This window comes from Amia ocellicauda, chromosome 17 (assembly GCF_036373705.1).
Source record: "Amia ocellicauda isolate fAmiCal2 chromosome 17, fAmiCal2.hap1, whole genome shotgun sequence".
Lineage (NCBI taxonomy): Eukaryota > Metazoa > Chordata > Actinopteri > Amiiformes > Amiidae > Amia > Amia ocellicauda.
The window spans coordinates 7,568,471-7,591,345 of record NC_089866.1 but is presented as its reverse complement, the minus strand read 5'-3'; the positions used below and the strand labels follow the sequence as shown (position 1 = coordinate 7,591,345).

Genomic DNA, 22,875 nt, shown 5'->3' with positions numbered 1-22,875 from the left:
ACGTCTCTTGCACAAACTGACAACTCTGAGCTTTGCCGAGCGTGTAACTCCGGTGCACAGCTCCAGCTGGCATTAGAATTCTGCTTTCTACTTACTGAAGCACATAAAACCAGGAGGGTATTTGTGTTTGTCTTTTTCTCTCCTTCCTGGTGGAAATGAAAAGGAAACAATGATATGGTTTCCTTTTAAGATACAAAATCTCCTGAAAGGCTGATGTCTAATCATACGGGTAGACTGCTTTTAATTTTTACTTCCAGGATATGTCACAAAGCAGTAATTTGACAATATTTACACATTTTTACCTTCGGTGACAGTAAAGCTGAGAATGTGACAGGATGCTCAAGCTCAACTGCCTCGGCACCCTCGGCAGTACAGAAGAGGTAACCTAGTTAGACAGTGATTTCTGCAGACACTCAGCAATCCTCAGCCCCCCCATCTCACACGCGTGTTGTTGTTCAGGGATGAAAGAATTAAACAGGAATTAAAAAAAAAAAAAGGAGTCAGCTCATCGGGGGAATAAAAATAATAAAATAAGAGGTTTACACAGTAATGATTTTTTTCACATAAAGAAATCTTATTAAGAAAAAGAAGAAAAGAAGGAGTAGGATTTTGAGAAGCTGGTATGCTATGATCAGGAGTTGAAAAAATAACATTTGATTTACCTGCCTGTGTGGTTTCTGCGTCTCTCGGCTGGACTGAGAATACAGTAGCTGTTGTTCTCTCTAGCTTCCTTCATGTGTTTTATTAGTGTGATATTTTTGGTGTATTTATTGTCGTTTTTTTTTTGTTTTGTTTTGGCTTCTTTTTTAGCACAGTAGTAACCATGGAAACTTGCAATTATCTGAGCCGAGATCACAACAACAGGGAGCTCTGGTGAAGGGCGGACGGACGCTGTGCGCATGTGCGTTCATCTCTGTAAACGATCGCATGCTCGGTGTGGCTCTGTAAAATGCTCGGCGAGTTTTGTTTGTGATTGACTCCTGGACGGACCGACTGAATAGAGTGTATCGTAAGACAAAACCATCACAAACACACCAACAAAACATATTAAAGAAATAAATACATTCAATTCAATCGGATCGGAGGTTTCCCAGAAGCTAAACCGACAGAGAAGGGATGGGAACTTAGTGATGCGGCACCTGCTAATTGGATTAAAGGTGACGTGAAACAGGATGCAATTGTAGCCGTAAAATATACCATTTGGAGTTCAGATATTTGGAGCTGCCCAGAGTAAGATAGGCTGGGAACTTGGAGCCGCAGAGTAAGTGCTTAATGAAGCGGGGCTAATGAGGAATGTAGGCTGTCAGTTAGCAAGGCTCGACTGACAGTTCTGCTGCTCCAGGAAAGTTTCTCTGACCTTTTAAGAAATCTCTCCTTTAATACGGCTAGCTCCAAAAGGTCTGTATGTGTAGAATGGTAGCGGTAACCCGTGAATATCTCCCCATCACTCAGGGAATATTGACACCCAGTGATGTGCACCTTGTTGCTTTATTTTGGTTTGTTTGTTTGTTTTGGGTTTTTCTAATGATGCTGAATAACAAAATATGCGGCATTCATTGAAGTGATAAATGTTACTTTCTTTAATTATGTTGCTGTCATTTGAATGCAAACAAGAGAAGAAAAATTATCAGAGGAAGGCAACAACAACAACAAAAAATCTGGAAACAGAGCATGGAAACTTGGTGAATATTTCATGGAGCTTATTTATCATATGTATGATAAAATGATGCATAATTCAGGAGTGCATTATTGGATCCTGCTGTTCTTATATAGCTAACAGCAGTCTTCATAAAAGCTGAGAAATTGTCTATCAAGCCATTGAAAGGAGTATTCAAGCATAAACTATAAGCTTCCTCCCCACTTCTTCGGAGATGTAGTCTCATATCAGTTTGCTTGGCACAATAATACTTTAAACTTTTACCCCCCCCACTTTTTTTTTCCTCTCAACTAAAACAATACGATTTGTTCAAGACAGGGGAGCTGGAAGTGTGGTCTATGAATGCGTTGCAGGAGATTTTGCTTGTTTTTTCATTACTGTTAATTCCACAAATTAAAAGAACCCTAGTCCAAGTTTGCCCATGATGGGATACGAACTGAAAGGACAATTATTTCAAGATACTTTAAAGGAAAGAAACCATGTGGAGTGTCTTCCAGTACAATGAGAATTGTTGGGGTCTGCTTTACGACAGAAAGCAATTGCTCTTAGAACTTCTGTGTTATGAGTATTGTAAGCCAGACCGTGGGCGGGACAACTCGGTGCTTCACCTCCGTCAAATGTCATCCTGTGTGGGGCTCAGGATGAGTCAGCCAGGGAGGGGGCCATTGGTTCGTGGCCTAGTCGTGCTAAGATGCTAGTGTTGTCTAGCGAGCTTCAGATAGTGCGGCAGTGACCTCTCTGCGGAAGATTGCGGACCATACTGGGGTGATTCGCTTCACTGCTCAGCAGTCCCCCCTAGAAAGCCGTCGTCTATTTAGGTCTGGGGCAGACAATGACAGAAACATTATGCCCAAAACAAAAGGAATCAAACAAGAAACACAACAATACCCTTCATCAAAATTAAGCAGCATTCTTGACTGCTTTTTCTGTATCCACTAAACTAGCATTATGGTCATTTATATTATTTGATGTACAGTGTGTGCTTTATAAATATGGCCAATTAAAAACTGTGTGTGTACGGAAGTGGTTGAATGATTGTAACATATTTCCCAACTTGCATATTTGTTTTTACTGTTACAGATTCTGAGTTGAAATGCATGGGGTGAGCAAATACCTTCTAATGTTTTAGATTGATTATTACTCTTGATCACTGTGTACATTTCAATTTAAATTCCATGCAATGCCAGCGTGATGCACCTACCACACATAACAATAAATTATGTAATCTTGTCGGGGGGGGTGGAACAGATGCAAGTGGCATAAATATTGTAATTAAAATTAACTGATGTGTTTAGATTTTGTTTAGATCCGTTCCCTAATTTTTCCTGCCTATCAAAAATCCAATCATCTGTCCTTATGCAAAACACTCCCCCCCAGGCAAACAATCTTGTTTATTCAGCTGTTCTTAATTTCAGCCGATTGTGATGTACATTGTTTCTAAAATCAGTCAATAACTATACCTGTGGAACAATGGAAAGTGGTACAATAGGCTTATGATGGGCTGGTAAGTAAACCGCAATAATTGCCTGAGAGGAGTGAGAGGAGGTGAGCTAATAACTGTCGAGATTTGAATTTAGATTAGGGTTTAATATAAGGTGGTAGGTTTTTGTATTTGTGCAAAAAAAAAAGAAAGGTGCATTACCATAAATGCCAAGTAAACCCTAACCCCCTGAAGATGAGTTGTAATTCCTGGTGTTTGATACACTTAAGCCGAGATGGGAATGACTGTCTCTGAATCCAGGGCCTTTGTTTTAAAAATGTTTTATCCACGGCACTATACATAGTTGGGAGCAGTTGATGACTAGAGAAAATATTATCTTTGTTTGTATGTGAAGGTCAAACTAAACTTTCATTCTTGTATTCCAAGTATGTCAATGGTGTTCTTTTAATATGTCAGCCACCAACTTTTGAAAAGCCGTGTTAAAGGAAATGCTCAATCCTTTCAAAACGTGCAATACAAATATCGGGCTGCTTTGGTATTCCATTGGCTTCCAGACATATAAAATTTCCTACAGTAATGTATTTGTAAGGTCATATTGTTAAAAAGTGATAACAATCGAATTTATTCATATATGATTTGTAGATCAGTTTTGTTCACAGTACTTTCTTAAATGGTTATAATGCAATTGTGTCATTTGTTCTATATATCGTATTGAGTTTTTATCTTGCGATTCCTTCTCAACTAGCTCTGGTTATACATGATTTACAATATCTTCTAAGGACTGATAATTTCCCAGTGTTGTGCCATGATAGGTAACACTCTCTCCCATTCTATAAATGTGTGTGTGTTCCCTCGTTTTAATTAAGCCGTATCGTATGACAGTGTGAAACAACCATCCTCGTTATTCTATTTTGAAAGGCACATGATATTTAAAAGGCTCACATGGGGTTTGCACTTTCAGCCCTAATGATAGAGGTGTTTTTTTTCCGTTTTTTTTTTTTTTTTAATTGTGAGAGAAAAAAAGAAAGGCAAAAACAGCAAAGAGACGAACATCCATATTTACTAAGTGACTGGGTTAAACTATAATGCCCTTCTGCATTGCTATTTATATCAGAAAGCTATCTGGACTTCTCCTATGAGCTCAAGTGCTATCTGGGGAGATGGAGATGTATCTTTTTTAACTGTCACAACTTATTTTGCTGAACTCCAAAGGAAAGACTTCTTGTATTCACAGCAGCCAGTTTTCGGAGAGCGGTATGCCGGAGGAACCGTGCAAAACTCGCTGAAGAGATAAAAGACTTCTGTTCCAATATTGAAGTCTTGATTCGGCATTGATATATACCAAGGTGTATTTTGTAGCCTCACATTTGCAAGGGCCAGGTTAAGTCGGGGAAAAGGCAGAGTCCAGAGATGAGTGTAAAACAGTAAATTTGTCTGATTTGAAAGATAAGAAGGTCATGTCCCCCATAAATACTCTGCTCTGGGTTACGCACCCTGCAGATTTTTTTCTCTCTAAATCCATCCTTCTTTTATTCATTAATTTACACAACCTTTTCACCTTGTCTGCATTTTAATGAAGAGCTTTCCTTCCGCTGGAAAGTTGAAAAGGACAAGTGTGGAGCGTGGTGGAACTGCCAGTATGTCTTCTGTAACCATGAAACTGGAATTCTACATTAGTATCCGTTCTTTTATCCAGCGTTGGTCCATTGGTACATTTTATAGTCCAGAAACTGAATAAAACATTCAGTGTACGATGTGTTTAGTACAATTCCAATCGTCAACTCAATTAGCCGTGCTCTGAACCTGTGGTGACATTTTCATGGTTTGGATACGTGTCCATTTTGTTAACAGTTTTCTGCAATCATGGAATTGCAGAATGCCTTTAACAGATACCTTAATTTAATTCTACATTGCACTCAAATCTTTAGAATAGTGTGATATGTACAGCAATTAAACCAATTGAATGGCATTGGTCTAAAGTTTTTGTTTGTTTGTCATGGGTTGGCCTTCAGTTTTTCTTTTTTTTTTTCTGAGATCGGAGAAGCAATTCCAATGTCATCTTTGGACCACAATAATGTGGAATTTGTAATAGGTTGGTAAGTTGTATTTTGAAAGAGGGAATTGATTTTTGTTCTTTTTATTCTTGTGCTTACCAAGTCTGGACACAAATTTCATACTAAAGCTGAACATTCTAGGGTTGGACAGAAATAAATTTCAATTTTTACTAAACTAAGGATCCAATAAACCTTCTTTTCCTTCAATGACAAATTTACAAATGGTGCCTAGATTGAATTTAACCATAGCGATCTAAACATAAAGATAGAGAGAGAGAGAGAGAGAGAGAGAGAGAGATTATGCAAGCAGAACCACCACAACCTCTTCAACAAAGCCCAACAGAATTTTTCCTAACAAGTCTATGAAGGGTTGCTGGCTCCATTTATTGCTATGGCTCAGTACAGAGCTTTGTTTGTTCAGCATTTGAATATTGTTTGGAACACTCGCTTTTCCCTTCTGTGGCTTATTTGTTAAATTTTTGGTTGCTAAATTACTTTAGCAGCAATGCTAAAATGAATTAATAATAGGTTCCATATGCTCTCCCATCACCATTGCCTTTTTTGTAAATTTAATGACAGGGCACCCCAGAGCTCCTGTCGTGAATCAGAATTTCCCTTTCATGCCGGTAATGAAGCCGATGAATGCAGGAGTCCATGTTAAAATTGTGGGTGCGGAATCGGTTATGGTCTTAGTGCAGCAAACTCAAGGTCAAATCTAACACATGGGCATTCATTCCACTTATTTCAAACTGACGGCCTCTCTTTGAAATCCCCCCTCTCCCTCCCTCATCTGTGGCATTGGTTTCAAACCCTTTGCTGCAGATCAGACGATCATTGTTCAACAAATGCAAGAGCATATGGATCCTCCACACCAGATGGTTGGGACTCTCGAGTCCCAGGTGTGCTGGGCAGGCAGAGCTCCAGTTTGGGGCTCTAGAGATGGGGTGTAAAGCAAGGTTACAGGCCTGGAGGTTGCTGGGCAGACTGAAAAGCAGAAGATTTTTTATCTCTAACTGCACCATAAGGAAAAATACTCCACAGCGAGTCAATACATCACTTGCAGTTGAGCACGCATCTAGAAGTATAACTAGTCGGGTTTATATTTGCTGCAGATGTGCTTTCTGCAAAACAGAGATATATTCTGAAAGGGTACTTGATCTCTCATAGCCCTGGCTGTTCCCTGTGCAATTTAGTTCATGATTCTGTGTGTAGTCTGTTTACCCGGTGAAAATATAATGAAAACAAAAAGGAGTGGAAATATAAATCATCATGAGGCATATTCATGTTGACGGCCTTCCTTCATGATGGATGTTAATATAAGACCAAATCTTGCCATATCATATACTCTAGAATTGAAATCAATGCTTGCAACACCGAGTGCATTATCTTTTTTATTATTATTATTATTATTTATTTCTTAGCAGATGCCCTTGTCCAGGGCAACTTACAAAATATAAGAATACAAAGTGCAATAATACAGTGCAATTCAAGGCGTAATACATTTTACAAATTTAGATTTACACAAGTGTATAAAAGATATACAGTAAACAATATATGAGGTCTTACATCCTAGATTGTAAAAGCTGATAAGTGCAGACAAAATGTTAAGTCACAGTCAAGGGCCGAGGGAAAGGGAGCATAGTGGAATCAAAATAAACAATACGAGTACTAGTAATGCAAAGCAAGAAGTATAACAAAACGTTAAAAGTGCTATCGTACAGGAGAGTAAATAACTAAATTACAAGTACTGTAAGCGCTGGAAGGAAGTCAGAGACTCTGCTGTTCTGACTACAATGGGAAGGTTGTCCCACCACTTAGGGGCCAGGGATGAAAAGGAGCGAGCTTTGGAGCATAGGCAGACTGGCCATCTAGCAATTCTGGAAAATGCCAGAAGGGCTGGTCCAATTTTTTAATCCCCCCCACCCGAACTGCACTTCATCGGCACCCAGAACCACACTTTGGCAAACCCCCCACCCCCCAGACCCCCTTTGTGTAAAAGTCCAGGGTCCCAGTCCATCCTTGCTCTGGAGAGTGGAGAGAAGGCAGAGTTAGTCTTCTGACACTGGAAGACCATAGTGGTCTGGAGGGGATGTATGGAGAGACGAGGGACTGAAGGTAGCTTGGTGCAGTCTGATCGAGACAGCAGTAGGTGAGGGTCGATGTCTTGAACTGAATGCGTGCTGGTATCGGGAGCCAGTGGAGGGAGCGGAGCAGTGGAGTAGCGTGTGTGAATAGGGGCAGAGAGAATACCAGACGAGCCGCAGAGTTCTGGATGAGCTGGAGCGGCGGGTAGTAGTTGTAGGCAGGCCGGCCAGGATGGAGTTGCAGTAGTCCAGGCGGGAGAGGACCAGTGACTGGATGAGCAGCTGAGTCGAGTAGTTGGTGAAGAAAGGTTGGATTTGGCGTATGTTGCTCAGGAAGAATCTGCAGGTGCGTGTCAGTGTGGTAATGTGCTGGGTGTAGGAGAGCGCAGGATCGAAGGTAAATTCTAGGTTCTTAGCGGAAGAAGAGGGAGAGAGTGTCATAGTTTCCAAGGGGATTGAGATGGAGAGGTCAGCAGAAGGTGAGGAAGAGGGGGGGAAAAGAGGAGATTTGGAGAGGTTGAGCTTGAGGTGGTGTGAGTACATCTAGGCAGAGATAGCAGACAAATAGGAAGAGATGCCAGAGGGGATGAAAGTGGCAGAGGAGGGAAGAGACAAGAAGATATGGGCATCATCTACGTAGAAATGGTAAGAGAAACCATGGGATGCGATGAGGGTGCCCAGGGAGTGAGTGTAGAGAGAGAACAGGAGCGGGCCCAGGACAGAGCCTTGGGGTACCCCTGGGAGAAGAGGTTGGGTGTTGGATGAGGAACCTCACCATGTCACTTGGTAGGTCCGGTCGTTCAGGTAGGAGGAGAACCAGGTGAGAGCCATCCCAGAGATCCCAAGGTCAGCAAGGCAGGAGAGGAGGATGGAGTGATCGACAGTGTCAAATGCTGCAGAGAGATCAAGGAGGATGAGGACTGAGGAGAGGGAAGCCGCCCGAGCACAGCTGAGGGAGTCAGTGACAGCCAGGAGAGTCGTCTCAGTGGAGTGAGCTGTGCGGAAGCCGGATTGCAGAGGATCCAGGAGTGAGTGATGGGAAAGAAGAGCTGACGGTGGACAGCACGTTCGAGGGTCTTTGAGAGGAAGGGGAGTAGGGAGACAGGGTTTTAGTTCTGAGGAGAGGTGGGGTCAAGGTTAGGTTTCTTGAGGAGTGGGATGACAGCAGCTTGTTTAAAAGCAGAGGGGAAACAGCCAGAGAGGAGTGAGGAGTTGAGGAGGCACGAGATGAAGGGGAGTAGATCAGGAGCAGTCACTTGGAGGAGGCGAGTGGGGAGAGGGTCCAGGGCACATGTTGTAGGTTTGTGACCTAGGAGGAGAGAGGAAAGTTCAGAGACCGAGATAGGTGAGAATGAAGAAAAGGAAGCTTGATCGGTGGGAGACTTGGGCAAGATGGGAGAGGAGGAGGGACTGTTGAAGAGCATGCAGATGTCTGTGATCTTGGAGCAGAAGAAGGAGGCAAAATCATCTGCAGTGAGAGACGAGGGAGGAGGAGGGGGAGGGGGGTCGAAGAGGGAGGAGAAGGTGCAGTAGAGTTTGTGGGGGTTGTTGACAGAGGATTCAAAGAGTGATTGGAAGTAAGACTTATGGCTGAGGTGAGTGAGGAGGAGAATGTGGACAGTAGAGAGTGGTAGAGTTCGAGGGCAGCTGGGAGTGTGGACCTCTTCTGTTTGGACTATCTTCGTATCATGTATCTTTTATTTTATGGTGGTAACCTTTTCCCTAGAGGCAATTGTAATTATCCAAAGCAGATTTCATACATAAAAATACCGCATTGTAGTATTAGTTATGATAAAGTATGATTGTATTTGCCTTCTAATTGGTATTTTATGTGCTGGAGCTCTGTAGTTAACAGTCTCCTCACCACTAAACAGTAAAACATATATTTATACATTTTTGCATTTATCTTTTTCATCCCTATCTGCATTCATTCTGCTGATGCTTTTGTGATGTATGCATATTGAACCTTATTTCAGACAAATATGCTTCCACACAAAATTTAAGTACTATATGTTATAAATGTACATATTTGTCTATGTGGGTGGGTGTGTGTGTGTCTGAATTAAGAGATGCTCAAAGAGATGATGTTCAGAAGAATTTCTCAGTTGATGTAAATCCATCCACCACAGAGAATCTGGTCAGCATGCTTTACATTCTACCAATCTGATTATGTTAAATATTTTATTTTTTTCAAACTCCCATTGCATGCAAGTGTTAACACATTTTGATGAGATCTACCAGTTGGCATTGCATGGCATGCTCATTATTTGCAGAGCGATCAATGCCAAGTGCATAGGTCTGAAAATAACCAGCCGTGTTGGAGGAAACGGGAGTGCCCCGATAAAGCAGATGATCTGGCAATATGAACCAATTTGTAATAGAGATTTACAAGTTGAGGTGGAGAGGGCATAACATGGGTTTGCACCTTGATTTGAATACCAAAGCAGACCTATCTTTTTAAAGTATTTCAGTCATATGTGAGTTAGTAAGTGAGAGGGGGGTATTATTTAAATTGATTTAATTTTATATCCGCCAGTAGTTGTTGACACACATAAACAAGAAAAGGTATTCATTGAACCAATCTATACACAAAGATGGCTAGTTATATAAAATGCCAGCATTTAACAGAGCCTGATATAAAACATGTTGCTAATGAATTGTAAACATCATAACTCACAGGATTTCCTGTGTTTTGTTGGTGGAGTTAAAATCCTCTTTATTGCACATGGCTATATCTTAATTTACCACAATTTCACAATTCCTTACTATTGCTACCTATCTTGGCATATATTGTCAAGGAAACCCATTTAATGAAAATTATATGAATCCATACAGCAAGGTTCAAATATGACACTTGGTTCCGTGAGAAAGTGCTAAATCTCTAATCCACTGGAAATGACTAGCAACTGTAGCAGCACATGAACTATATCTACAGCCCTGTACTTATTCACAATGTCATTTTTGAATAGTAAAACCCATTCTATTAAAATATAGTAAAATACTTAATTTAGCAAATAAGGTGTTACATATTAATCAAATAACCTTAAAGTTATCTTCAGTCAGCAAAATTATTCTTTGTATTGCAATTCAGAAAGCCAATTCAAATGAATCCAATGTCACTTGCAGAGAGAATGATAGTGATAGTGTGTGTGAGAGAGAGAGAGAGAGATACTAAAGATATGATATGGAGTAAATAAAACTGATTTAACCAAGAATATTCAAAATACAAGTATTTAATCAGTTCTATTCTTCTGGTATTTATTTTTTTTAATACTTGATTTTGTATATATACTGTTATTAACAATGTAATTGCAATGCACACAATCAAGTGTATGATCAAAGCTAACATTGTAGCTATGAATATAGAACTATATATATATATATATATATATACACTCACCTAAATGATTATTAGGAACACCTGTTCAATTTCTCATGAATGCAATTATCTAACCAACCAATCACATGGCAGTTGCTTCAATGCATTTAGGGGTGTGGTCCTGGTCAAGACAATCTCCTGAACTCCAAACTGAATGTCTGAATGGGAAAGAAAGGTGATTTAAGCAATTTTGAGCGTGGCATGGTTGTTGGTGCCAGACGGGCCGGTCTGAATATTTCACAATCTGCTCAGTTACTGGGATTTTCACGCACAACCATTTCTAGGGTTTACAAAGAATGGTGTGAAAAGGGAAAAACATCCAGTATGCGGCAGTCCTGTGGGCGAAAATGCCTTGTTGATGCTAGAGGTCAGAGGAGAATGGGCCGACTGATTCAAGCTGATAGAAGAGCAACTTTGACTGAAATAACCACTCGTTACAACCGAGGTATAGAGCAAAGCATTTGTGAAGCCACAACACGTACAACCTTGAGGCAGATGGGCTACAACAGCAGAAGACCCCACCAGGTACCACTCATCTCCACTACAAATAGGAAAAAGAGGCTACGATTTGCACAAGCTCACCAAAATTGGACAGTTGAAGACTGGAAAAATGTTGCCTGGTCTGATGAGTCTCGATTTCTGTTGAGACATTCAGATGGTAGAGTCAGAATTTGGCGTAAACAGAATGAGAACATGGATCCATCATGCCTTGTTACCACTGTGCAGGCTGGTGGTGGTGGTGTAATGGTGTGGGGGATGTTTTCTTGGCACACTTTAGGCCCCTTAGTGCCAATTGGGCATCGTTTAAATGCCACGGCCTACCTGAGCATTGTTTCTGACCATGTCCATCCCTTTATGACCACCATGTACCCATCCTCTGATGGCTACTTCCAGCAGGATAATGCACCATGTCACAAAGGTCGAATCATTTCAAATTGGTTTCTTGAACATGACAATGAGTTCACTGTACTAAAATGGCCCCCACAGTCACCAGATCTCAACCCAATAGAGCATCTTTGGGATGTGGTGGAACGGGAGCTTCGTGCCCTGGATGTGCATCCCACAAATCTCCATCAACTGCAAGATGCTATCCTATCAATATGGGCCAACATTTCTAAAGAATGCTTTCAGCACCTTGTTGAATCAATGCCACGTAGAATTAAGGCAGTTCTGAAGGCGAAAGGGGGTCAAACACAGTATTAGTATGGTGTTCCTAATAATCCTTTAGGTGAGTGTATATATATATATATGTATGCACATCCAGGGCACAAAGCTCCCGTTCCACCACATCCCAAAGATGCTCTATTGGGTTGAGATCTGGTGACTGTGGGGGCCAGTTTAGTACAGTGAACTCATTGTCATGTTCAAGAAACCAATTTGAAATGATTCGACCTTTGTGACATGGTGCATCATCCTGCTGGAAGTAGCCATCAGAGGATGGGTACATGGTGGTCATAAAGGGATGGACATGGTCAGAAACAATGCTCAGGTAGGCCGTGGCATTTAAACGATGCCCAATTGGCACTAAGGGGCCTAAAGTGTGCCAAGAAAACATCCCCCACACCATTACACCACCACCACCAGCCTGCACAGTGGTAACAAGGCATGATGGATCCATGTTCTCATTTTGTTGACGCCAAATTCTGACTCTACCATCTGAATGTCTCAACAGAAATCGAGACTCATCAGACCAGGCAACATTTTTCCAGTCTTCAACTGTCCAATTTTGGTGAGCTTGTGCAAATTGTAGCCTCTTTTTCCTATTTGTAGTGGAGATGAGTGGTACCCGGTGGGGTCTTCTGCTGTTGTAGCCCATCCGCCTCAAGGTTGTACGTGTTGTGGCTTCACAAATGCTTTGCTGCATACCTCGGTTGTAACGAGTGGTTATTTCAGTCAAAGTTGCTCTTCTATCAGCTTGAATCAGTCGGCCCATTCTCCTCTGACCTCTAGCATCAACAAGGCATTTTCGCCCACAGGACTGCCGCATACTGGATGTTTTTCCCTTTTCACACCATTCTTTGTAAACCCTAGAAATGGTTGTGCGTGAAAATCCCAGTAACTGAGCAGATTGTGAAATACTCAGACCGGCCCGTCTGGCACCAACAACCATGCCACGCTCAAAATTGCTTAAATCACCTTTCTTTCCCATTCAGACATTCAGTTTGGAGTTCAGGAGATTGTCTTGACCAGGACCACACCCCTAAATGCATTGAAGCAACTGCCATGTGATTGGTTGGTTAGATAATTGCATTAATGAGAAATTGAACAGGTGTTCCTAATAATCCTTTAGGTGTGTGTATATAGCTTTGTGAAAGCTTAGAATATTGAATTTTGAAAAAAAAAAAAAAAACCAATTCCCATTGACATCAATGGTGGAACGGATTCTCGTGCCCGGACCTTCCATTCAAGATCAGCAATCAATCAGCGTGTGTTATGCAAATTTGGAAGCAGTCAGTAGCCAATCAGCAGGGAGAACTCCCAGAGTTCGATCCCGCCTCCCTATGCTCTGCGCCTTGTGCGTTGTACTGGGATTTCCCATTGCGGTCCTCACAGAGTATATTATTTGATTTCCACATAAAATACTGTATTATTCTAATACTTACACCACTTCTACAACTAATAATAATTATACTACATTTAATATGTGTATACACGGCTTTAATACAGATTATTTGTGTTGTTATTATTTTATACTATTCACCCTTGTCACAACTTTGCACTACAAGTCTTGGTTAGAAACAAGCCTATATATACCTCAGTTAATTCCCTATAATATAGCATATTTTCTATGAGTTTACCATGCTTAACCATATGGTTTCCCCTTTTAATACTGTATTATATACACATACTTATCCCACTTCTACTAATAATAATATATATACTCCATTACATTAGTTTAGTACTGTTTTATATACTAATACATATTACACTACTACTAGGCTACTAATAATAATGATACTCCATTCAATTCATATATACAGAGCTTTTGTACCAATTAATATTATTATTCCATATGATTCACTACTACAACCTACATACCTTAATTAATTCCATATAATTTTTTCTATACTATACTGTAGACCCCTGTGATAAAGTTCCTACTACAACAAATACTGTAGTATACTCTATTATACCATAGCCTGAGATATACTATAGTACACTTTTATACTGTAGTACTTTGTAATATACTACAGTTCTACAACAAAAACTATGGTACAGTGTTCTCTACTATACTATAGTATACTGAATTACTTAGTGATGTATTGTCGTTATTACTACAGTACAACAAATACTATAATACACTGTTTTATACCATATTACACTTTTATACTATAGTTTATTATAGTAACTTGTTATATTCTATAGTACACTGTTGTATACTGTAGTATCTTGTACTTACTACAGTACTACATGTACACTGAAACATACTGCCTAGTGTACAAAGTTTCTCCAGGAACTTTAGCATTCTAGTTATTATTTTTATTTTTATTATTATTATTATTATTATTATTATTATTATTATTATTATTATTATTATTATTATTATTATTATCTTGGACAACACATCAGCGCAGATGGAGATCTTATGGAAGATATCAGAAGATGTGTGAAAATGTGATGGAGTACATTTGAAAGAAATGGCAGACAATTGAATGGAAATCTACCCATTTGCCTGAAGAGAAAAATATTTGATCAATGCATACATTGAGTGTTCACTTATGGCTCCAACATCTGGTCACTAAATGTAAAAATGATACAGAAACTGCAAACCACAAAAAGAAGCATGGAAAAGACAAACAATAAATAGAGCACAAACAAAAGTATGTGACATGATTAAAAGAGGGATGTTTAAATGGCAGTGGGCTGGACACATTGAACTATATACTACTGAAATATAATTATAATATAAATATGGCTAGCATGGCTGCTAGAGGCAACCTCAATGACTGAAAGAGGGGTGGTTGTTGGGGCGCAGTTGGCAGGAGCTTCAGTGACCAAGACAGCTCAACTTGCTGATGTTTCACAAGCAGCGGTGTCTGAGGTGATGTCAGCATGGGAATCCAAGGGAAAGATATCATCCGCAAAGGGCAACAGTGGGCAGAAGCTCAAACTCCAGGATTGTGATATCTGTGCATGAATTCAAAGTTTACGGAAAAACAGGTGAGGAACTGCAGATCATTTTCCTGCAAATTTCAACCTGGGGCGTATGTAGCCCGTTTAATCAAGAATGGTCCAATAGGAACTCCACAGAGCGGGATTCCATTGTCGGGTTGCAGGGCACCAACCACTCATCACACCTGGCAATGCACATTTGCGAGTCCAGTGGAGCAAAGAGAAACACTAATGAGCAGGGGAGAAATGTGATGGGGTCCGATGAATTATTCCTCACCGTGTTCTCAACAAATGGAGTGCACATGTGGCGCCGACCTAAAGAGCTATACAGCCCTGAGTGCTTGGTTCCAGCTGTGAAGGGATATGGTGGGTCCGTAATGTTGTGGGGCACATTTTCCTGGCATGGTTTGGGTGCAATCATTCCCTTAGAAGGGAAGGTCAATGCTAATCACTACTTAATGATAGTGAGTAATCATCATCACCCCATGTTACAGCATTTCTCTCCTTCTGGGAGGGTTGTCTTCCAAGATGACAATGCCCCCATCCACAGAGCCGGTGTGGTTTGAAGAGCATGACACTGATGTTATCCTCAGACACATCTAAACCCAATTAAGCGTTTATGGGATATTCTGGAACGACACCTGAGACAGCGTTTTCCACTTCCTTCCACTCAAGCCTGGTTGATGGAGGTGGAAAACGCTGTCTCAGGCATCGTGATATTCCCCTTTTATAGAAGCTTACATTTTCTGTTTTATTTTTTTAATTACAATTCCTGTATTAAAGTGATTTCTTTATGTTTTGTTAAATGATACAGTAAATAAATGGTAATGGGATACCACTCAAGAGACAGAATGATTGTTGAATGTGATCAATTGCAACACTAAACCAATTGTTTTTACACTTTCAATAAATGAGCACAAATAGTAGAATCTATAACAGTTATGTGTGAATTGATAATACATTTTCCCATTTACTTGATAATGTTATCAAATAGTTTTGATAACAATGTGTTATTTTACACTGAGATTCTCTCTCTCTCTCTGTATATACACACACACATATCTTCTATCTGTGATTCATTAGCCTTTTTTTAATAAAGATATATATTTATATATTCATAAATATATGGCCAGCATACATACACATTGTTTACTGTAAACTGACTTGAAAAGCATATTAAAATATAATCAGCTTCTTTTGGCTAATCTACCATATAGTTCCAAGATAAATATAAAATGAAAAGCGGATTATGACATTACTTGTCATAAGAACAGATAACGGGATGAAATTAGCAGATAAGAAACAAGAATTCTTTGGCGAATCTTATGTGCAAGTATAAAATGTTTTTAATAGCTTCTTAAGGTTTTTGACATTTTCTCTTGCTTGTGAAAGTGTACTTCACACAATGTGCTGTGTGCTATAATGACATGCATTTTCCACTAGAGGCCACCCATCTAAGAAAATAAAATCCCAACCGTTCACTTTTAAAACAGACCATTAAACTAGAATAAGGAGAATACGTATGCATATCTAGTGAACATATCTGGGCACAACTAACATGCCATGATATTTCAAAGACTTTGAAGAAGTGGTCAAAACTATAATCAGAAGTGTGTTGTTGTTGGTTTTTTTTTGCTTTAGTTTTTTGCTTGGACATAGTATGTCAACCAATAAGGATCCAAATAAGGACAAATGTTCATAAAGGATCGTGGTGTTAGACTTGTTTCACTTTACACAAAAGCTTCCCTTTTCAGGATTTTTTGTCACTGATTTTAGGGCATAATTCAGTGGCATTCACAGTGAAGTAAGCATCCAATCCTTGACTTATCTTCACAATGACACCTCATGTGTTTAATCAGGATATTTCTGATATGTTGACTGTGATATCAGGTTCACTCATAAAGCAATTTACTAGGTGGCATCATTCTGTGCATAAACTTTGCTTTACGCTGAATTTGGAGAAATCACTGAGGTGAAACGTCTTGATTACAGAGGTTATCCCAAAGGAATTAAGTCGTGGTAGTGCTGCGGCACGGATCTATGTGTTACACATTTACGAAGATTTCAGCAAATCAAACTTGAAATGAATGTAGTATTTAATGCACTGCACTTCTCCTGTAGAATAGTTTCCTATGAAAAATTGAAAATCATTGGACTTTTAAACCGTTACAGCATTGCAATTAAATTAAAATTCACCTGTTGCACTTTTTTTCCCTTTAAATTGAGGGAAATTCTCAGTTCAATGAACATGTGATTTAAGATGAACTACAATAAAGGGATAATTAAACTATTACCGTATGTATTTGAGGAATAGGGAAGGGATTTGTTTTTTAATGAATGGGGATGAATGATGTTAACAGATCTGTTGCTCACTTTGGTTTTCTACTAAAAGTTATTACAACAGGTACTACACCTGTTGTGAATTTGATTAGTGCACCATGATCTGTTTATGGATAGATGGTGACATGTCAGTTGTCTGCTGTTTATTTTGGAAACTTAACCTTTACGAACTGACCATGATATTTATGTGGTAAGGATTATACAGAGTGATTAATACAGTGAGTAAATCTGGTGCTGCAGTTCAGTAAAGATTCAAAGCAAAATGTCAGGATAACAAGTACCTGACAGGTCAGTGAAACTTGTTAAAGAAATGTGTATTTTGTCCTCAACATCCTGTGTGATTGTTCAGTGAAAACCGCTTCTGAAACATACGAACCCTGAAACTGTGATTGAAGTACGATAAATATTGAAATGCCACTTCTGAGACGTATTCAGCATCTCAAAAGCCTCTATACCCCATTACGCTAGGGTGGGACGTTGATCGGGTTTGGAGAAAGGCAAACCCCCAAAGACCCACCTTTCTTTTCCCTTGGAAGTCCTCCATCCAATTACTTGGCAAGACTGAATCTAGCTTAGCTTCTGAAATTTGACAAAGACAGGCTCCAAGGTTGTTTTGCTGCAGGCAAAGTCAACAACATTAGTCTCTTGCAATATAACTTTCATACGGCTAAATATTGAAAAATAACTGTTTGGTGGTAGAGGCTGTGGGTTTCGATCTCACAGTACATTTATCAAGTGCTCTTGGATTTCAACAGTTGAGAGAAGAAGGGAAACGATAAATAATTCAAAGTTTGTAATAACACAGGTGATTAGCAAACGTAAAGGTGAACTAGTGGTGTGGCTTTCTATTCTTAGCTCCAATGTTAAAATATGCTCATCTAATGGGAACCATATTGGCTGCATAAGAACAGACACATGGTTTTCCACAGGGGCAAATCACAACGCTAGAGACTAAATAAAATGACAGCACCATAAGAACGTAAGAACATAAGAAAGTTTACAAACGAGAGGGGGCCATTCGACCCATCGTGCTCGTTTGGTGTTCATTAATATCTAAGTGATCCAAGGATCCTATCCAGACTATTTTTAAATGTTCCCAAACTTTCAGCTTTAACCACATCACTGGGTAGTTTATTCCAGATTGTGATGCCTCTCTGTGTAAAGAAGTGTCTCCTGTTTTCCGTTTTGAATGCCTTGAAGCCCAATTTCCATTTGTGTCCCTGGGTGCGTGTGTCCCTGCTGATCTGGAAAAGCTCCTCTGGTTTGATGTGGTCGATGCCTTTCATGATTTTGAGGACTTGGATCAAGTCCCCACGTAGTCTCCTCTGTTCCAGGGTGAAAAGGTTCAGTTGAAGCACGGCAAGACACAAAACATTAACCTTGTGTTCTTTTAAAGAAACCAAATAACAAATGCATAAATGAACAAATGATTGAATGAATGAATGAATGAATGAATGAATGATGTGAAAGAAGCACAGCACAGATGGTGGGCTACCATTGTACTAAACATGCTATTGTGTGAACTATCTATTGGTCAGACCTGAGCTCAGGGCAAGTAGTTGAGATATGATCAGACAAGGTTTGTATAGTAAGTGTCTGGCTGTCTGTTTATTTATCTTTCTGTATATTTATCTCACCTAGGCCAACGTTTTCGTCAAGTTACACTTGTTATTAATGCTAGTGCCATTGCTATTCTGTACTCAATATGATATTTAAGCATGAGGTGTACAATACAAATATAAATGTGTGAGTTCAATAAAACCTCACCTTTGGTAAGGGCCTTGCTCAGGAAAATAACCTGGTCCCTGCTAACTACAACTCATGCAGCAAAACCAAGAGTGTAAAAACTAGATGCAAATGTCGGAAGTTTTCATATAATTTTAGTCAAACTATTAATCTTTTTATTATATTTCCCCTTTTATTGAAGGACCCACAGCCGCCTCTGAGGCAATATTTGCCCATATTCTAGCTTAAATTTTAATGCTTCACATATCAAAACAAGCCATTCCATACTAAACAGAATTAATACGTCTAATTATAGAAAATAACATTAAGGGCACATAATGCTCCTGCTGAGATAGTTATTAAAAAGAGTTCAGAGCATTAAATCCTACCAAAGAGACTCCAGGGAAAATAGGGATTAGAAGATCTCTATACTGCATCTGACAAAATTAGAAAATAAAATATGCTTCATAAATCATAATCTGCTTGTTTCCATACACACAACTTAAAACAAACAAACAAAAAGCCTACCGAACTAAAAAAATAAGATTAAAACAACGTTGTGGGGCTATGAAGTTGTTTATGGTGAAGAACGATGGTGGGGTGTCCTAATCCAGGTATCTTGAGTTCATCCTAGAAATATTGCTCAGCAGCAGGAGAGCAAATTGAATGTTGAGTAAATTGTCTGAAGACAAAGGCCACCACAACCTTTACAGACAGCGTTCATCTTTTAACTAACAGGGGACTTCAGCCGCTGTACAGTGAGGCAAAATTCAAAATCTGAAGAGGGTATTAAACGTGTGAAATTAGGCTACAGTAGATAACATCTCCTTACATCGAATGCTCCAAGATTAGAGAAATGAGTCAGTTGCCGAATGACCTCAACACCCAGGCGTTTATTTGAGTGGTTAATTTTAGTTCCACGGAAAGGAGAGGGGATAAGGAAGTCTGCGTTTACTGATTACATAAAAAAAAAAAAAAAAAAAAAAACATAAAAAAAAAAAAATGTACTGCTGACTGTACATTCCCCAGTGTTTATTTGGCTCATGGCTGTATTATGTAATTCACATTTCTTTTTCATAAAGCTGACAGGGGTACATACTTACTCTCTTCTGTATTTGTTGTTTGCTTCAATAGAAATAAATACAAATAAATATTGGTGGAACATCTTGTGCGTAGTTTGGTTCATATTGTATATTATTATTTTTTCACTGCATTATATTATATTATAGTTTATAAAGAAGACTAAACGTTATGCATTGCGTATTTGTTGGAATACATCACATTGTGTAGCAGGGTCTCTAACAGTCATGCAAAGAAGAATTCTTCATCTGCAATAAATATGATATTCTCACTGTTAGTCTAATTTTGGAAAGCTGCATCTCCTTCAGAGATGAAATACATAGGCTTATGGTGTAATGTTAAAGGACAGGGTCATCTATTTGAAGGGCAACACTATTTATAGACCGCGTTATTTACATTTTTACAAAAAGGCTTGAGGTATTGCATTAGTCACTGCATCCTTTTTAACTATTTTCACTGCTTAGTCGTCTTCTGGGTTTCACTTCTCGCTGGCAGAGCATTCTTCTGACCCAGTTACTCGTGAGGACACCGCAAGCAAAGCAGTTAACTTAGTTCTGTAGACATTAGATAATTTCATGTTTGTTTGTTTTCTCCTCCTCTCTAACTGCCTTTAGAAATGTGTTTTAAATGACTATTTTTTGATTGCACATTTGTGGTAGGCCTTTACCGCATCTAGTTCAGAATTAAACTGCATTTACATGGGAAATATCTTCTATACACCATAGAGTAATTCATTTTGCGTGAGGTTTATACATGTGAAACATGGTCATTTAAAAGAAAAAAAAAAACTATTTACAAATGAAGGCCAGTTAAGAAATAAAAACGAAATATATTAACAAAAATGACTATTCCCATTTCCCTCCAGAAGCCATCACACTGATCTCTTAATATTGTGCTCAAATCATTAAGGTGTAAATGGGAGAATATTCAATTATTATTATTCTTTTTTAGCGGGATTCTTTGGCGCAAGTGTTCTTTTGCCTAAGTATCAGATTAAGTTCCTTTGGGGTAGAAAATAAATAAAAATAATAATGATAATTAAAAATCCATCTTGATGGTAACTGCCTGCTCCCCTCATTGTGCACAGCAACAAGACTCCCTTGCTTTAACATTCAAGCCAGACAGAGACTAATAACAATACATAATAAATAATCACCTAAGCGCCCAGGTTCGGAATAAAATGACAAAATGAAAATAAAAGATTGAGTGCCTATTTTATTTTGTATAAATGTATAGAATAGTATCCAGGGAGCCATGAATAAATTACAACCTATTACAGACATTATGCATTATGTAGGAGGCTCATAAATAACCATAAATGCTTATTGGAGACCTATTTCAAATCTACTTTCTTGTCTTCCCCGTGTTTGTTTATACGTCTGTCTGGCTGTCTGTTTCTCTGACACACTCTCTCTCCACTCTTTTTCCCCCCCTGTCTCTCCCTCTCTCTCCTTCTCTCTTGCACTTGAAATTGCCTGTCATGTGTGGACACACAGGACTGTACAAGGTGCCCTATTCTGTCATGTGGTACATATTTAATGCTTCAGAGAATCAGGAAGGGGCTCGAGCAGTGATGTGTGTGAGATTATGTGTGCGCCTGTGCTTGTGGGTGAAACAAAGCTATGGAGGTAAAAATGGACAAATGTACAGTAGGAGAAAGATAGGATAAAAAGTAACTAAATATCTCATTGGACATTCTATTTTAGAGTATGTGGGGGGGGGGGGAGTATTTATTTGCACATGTCCCTGTTAGTTTCAAAGTTGGCACAAAGTCCCACATCAAGCACAAAGACAGGAGGGTAGTGGTTTTGCTCCAGTAACCATCTCATTTAGGTCTGCTCGTACCCAAGGGAATACTCAGTGTTTGCCACAAACTGCAGTATACTTAATGGTTCCTATAGACATTTACAATTGGGTAACTTATCAGTGTACATATATTATGGTCTTAAATTGCTGACTTGGAAGGAAAACAATCTGTCTGAAGGTTTTTGTTGTTGTTGCTCGTGCACTATGTACTTTTAAGCATTAAAAAAAAAAGATATTTTTCATCATCATCTTGAAATCAAATTAAATCTATTAGTCTTAAGCTCAATACAAATAGCTTTGTTAATTTTGAAACTGATATATAATAGTAATATCCTTATTCGTCTTATTTGCTTGAAAGATACAAACTGGATTTACTTCATGAGTGATAACTACAATTATTTGCTGCACGGTGCATTGGGAAAGTGATATCAATTCATATGTTTTCTTGTAAAAGTTTTAATGCAAAAGACTTAATATGACCATAATATGAATTATTCAGCAAATCTGTTGCATACTGCATTGCAAACAGTTGTCTGCTATCGGTTTGTGATACAGATACGGTACTTAGAAATACTAATTTAGGAGAGGGACTTGGGTTATAAACATGTTGACTTCCAGCGCTTCAAGCCAGCAGGGGTGTTTGGGATCTGTTGAGGTCCCTGATGTTCGACAAGTCCTTTAGTCTGTCTGTGTCGAGTGTTACTCTATGGGGGCTGCTAAACCAATTTATGTAACCTGTCACTAGTTGGTAGCAGTAGTGACTGCAATCGCATTGATCAACAGCAGCTACCTGTGGTTTTCCTAAAAAAAAAAAAGGAAGGAAATGTTTCTTGTCACGTCGTTCAGATTTCGGCTTCAAACCAGGAATCTAACACATTTGGACTAATGCCTTTCATCCCTTCCAGAACGTGGGCTGACAGGATTGTTTAGAGACAACTTCAAACCCTCAGCATTTTGGCAGACTAAAGGTAATATACATAAAAATGTGGGTGAAAATAAATGAAACGGGCCAGAAGAGTCCGATTGACCAGGCCCTCACTCGTGACAGAGAGGGCATGACATTCTGATCACAGGCAGGGCCAACATGGACCTAGCTTGTCTCTGTGTCAGGGATACCATGGGAGGGAATTTGTGTGTGTGTGTGTGTGTGTGTGTGCATATCTAAGCATGCATGTATATATAATGTTGGTACTTGC

At 39.2% G+C, this 22,875-nt stretch overlaps 1 protein-coding gene across 18 annotated transcripts in view; it reads left to right on the top strand.

Moving 5' to 3' along the window:
- The window catches only part of rbfox1 (RNA binding fox-1 homolog 1), a 636,526-nt gene that overhangs the window by 247,952 nt on the left and 365,699 nt on the right, over window positions 1-22,875 (top strand). The gene's annotated exons all lie outside the window — the stretch shown is intronic.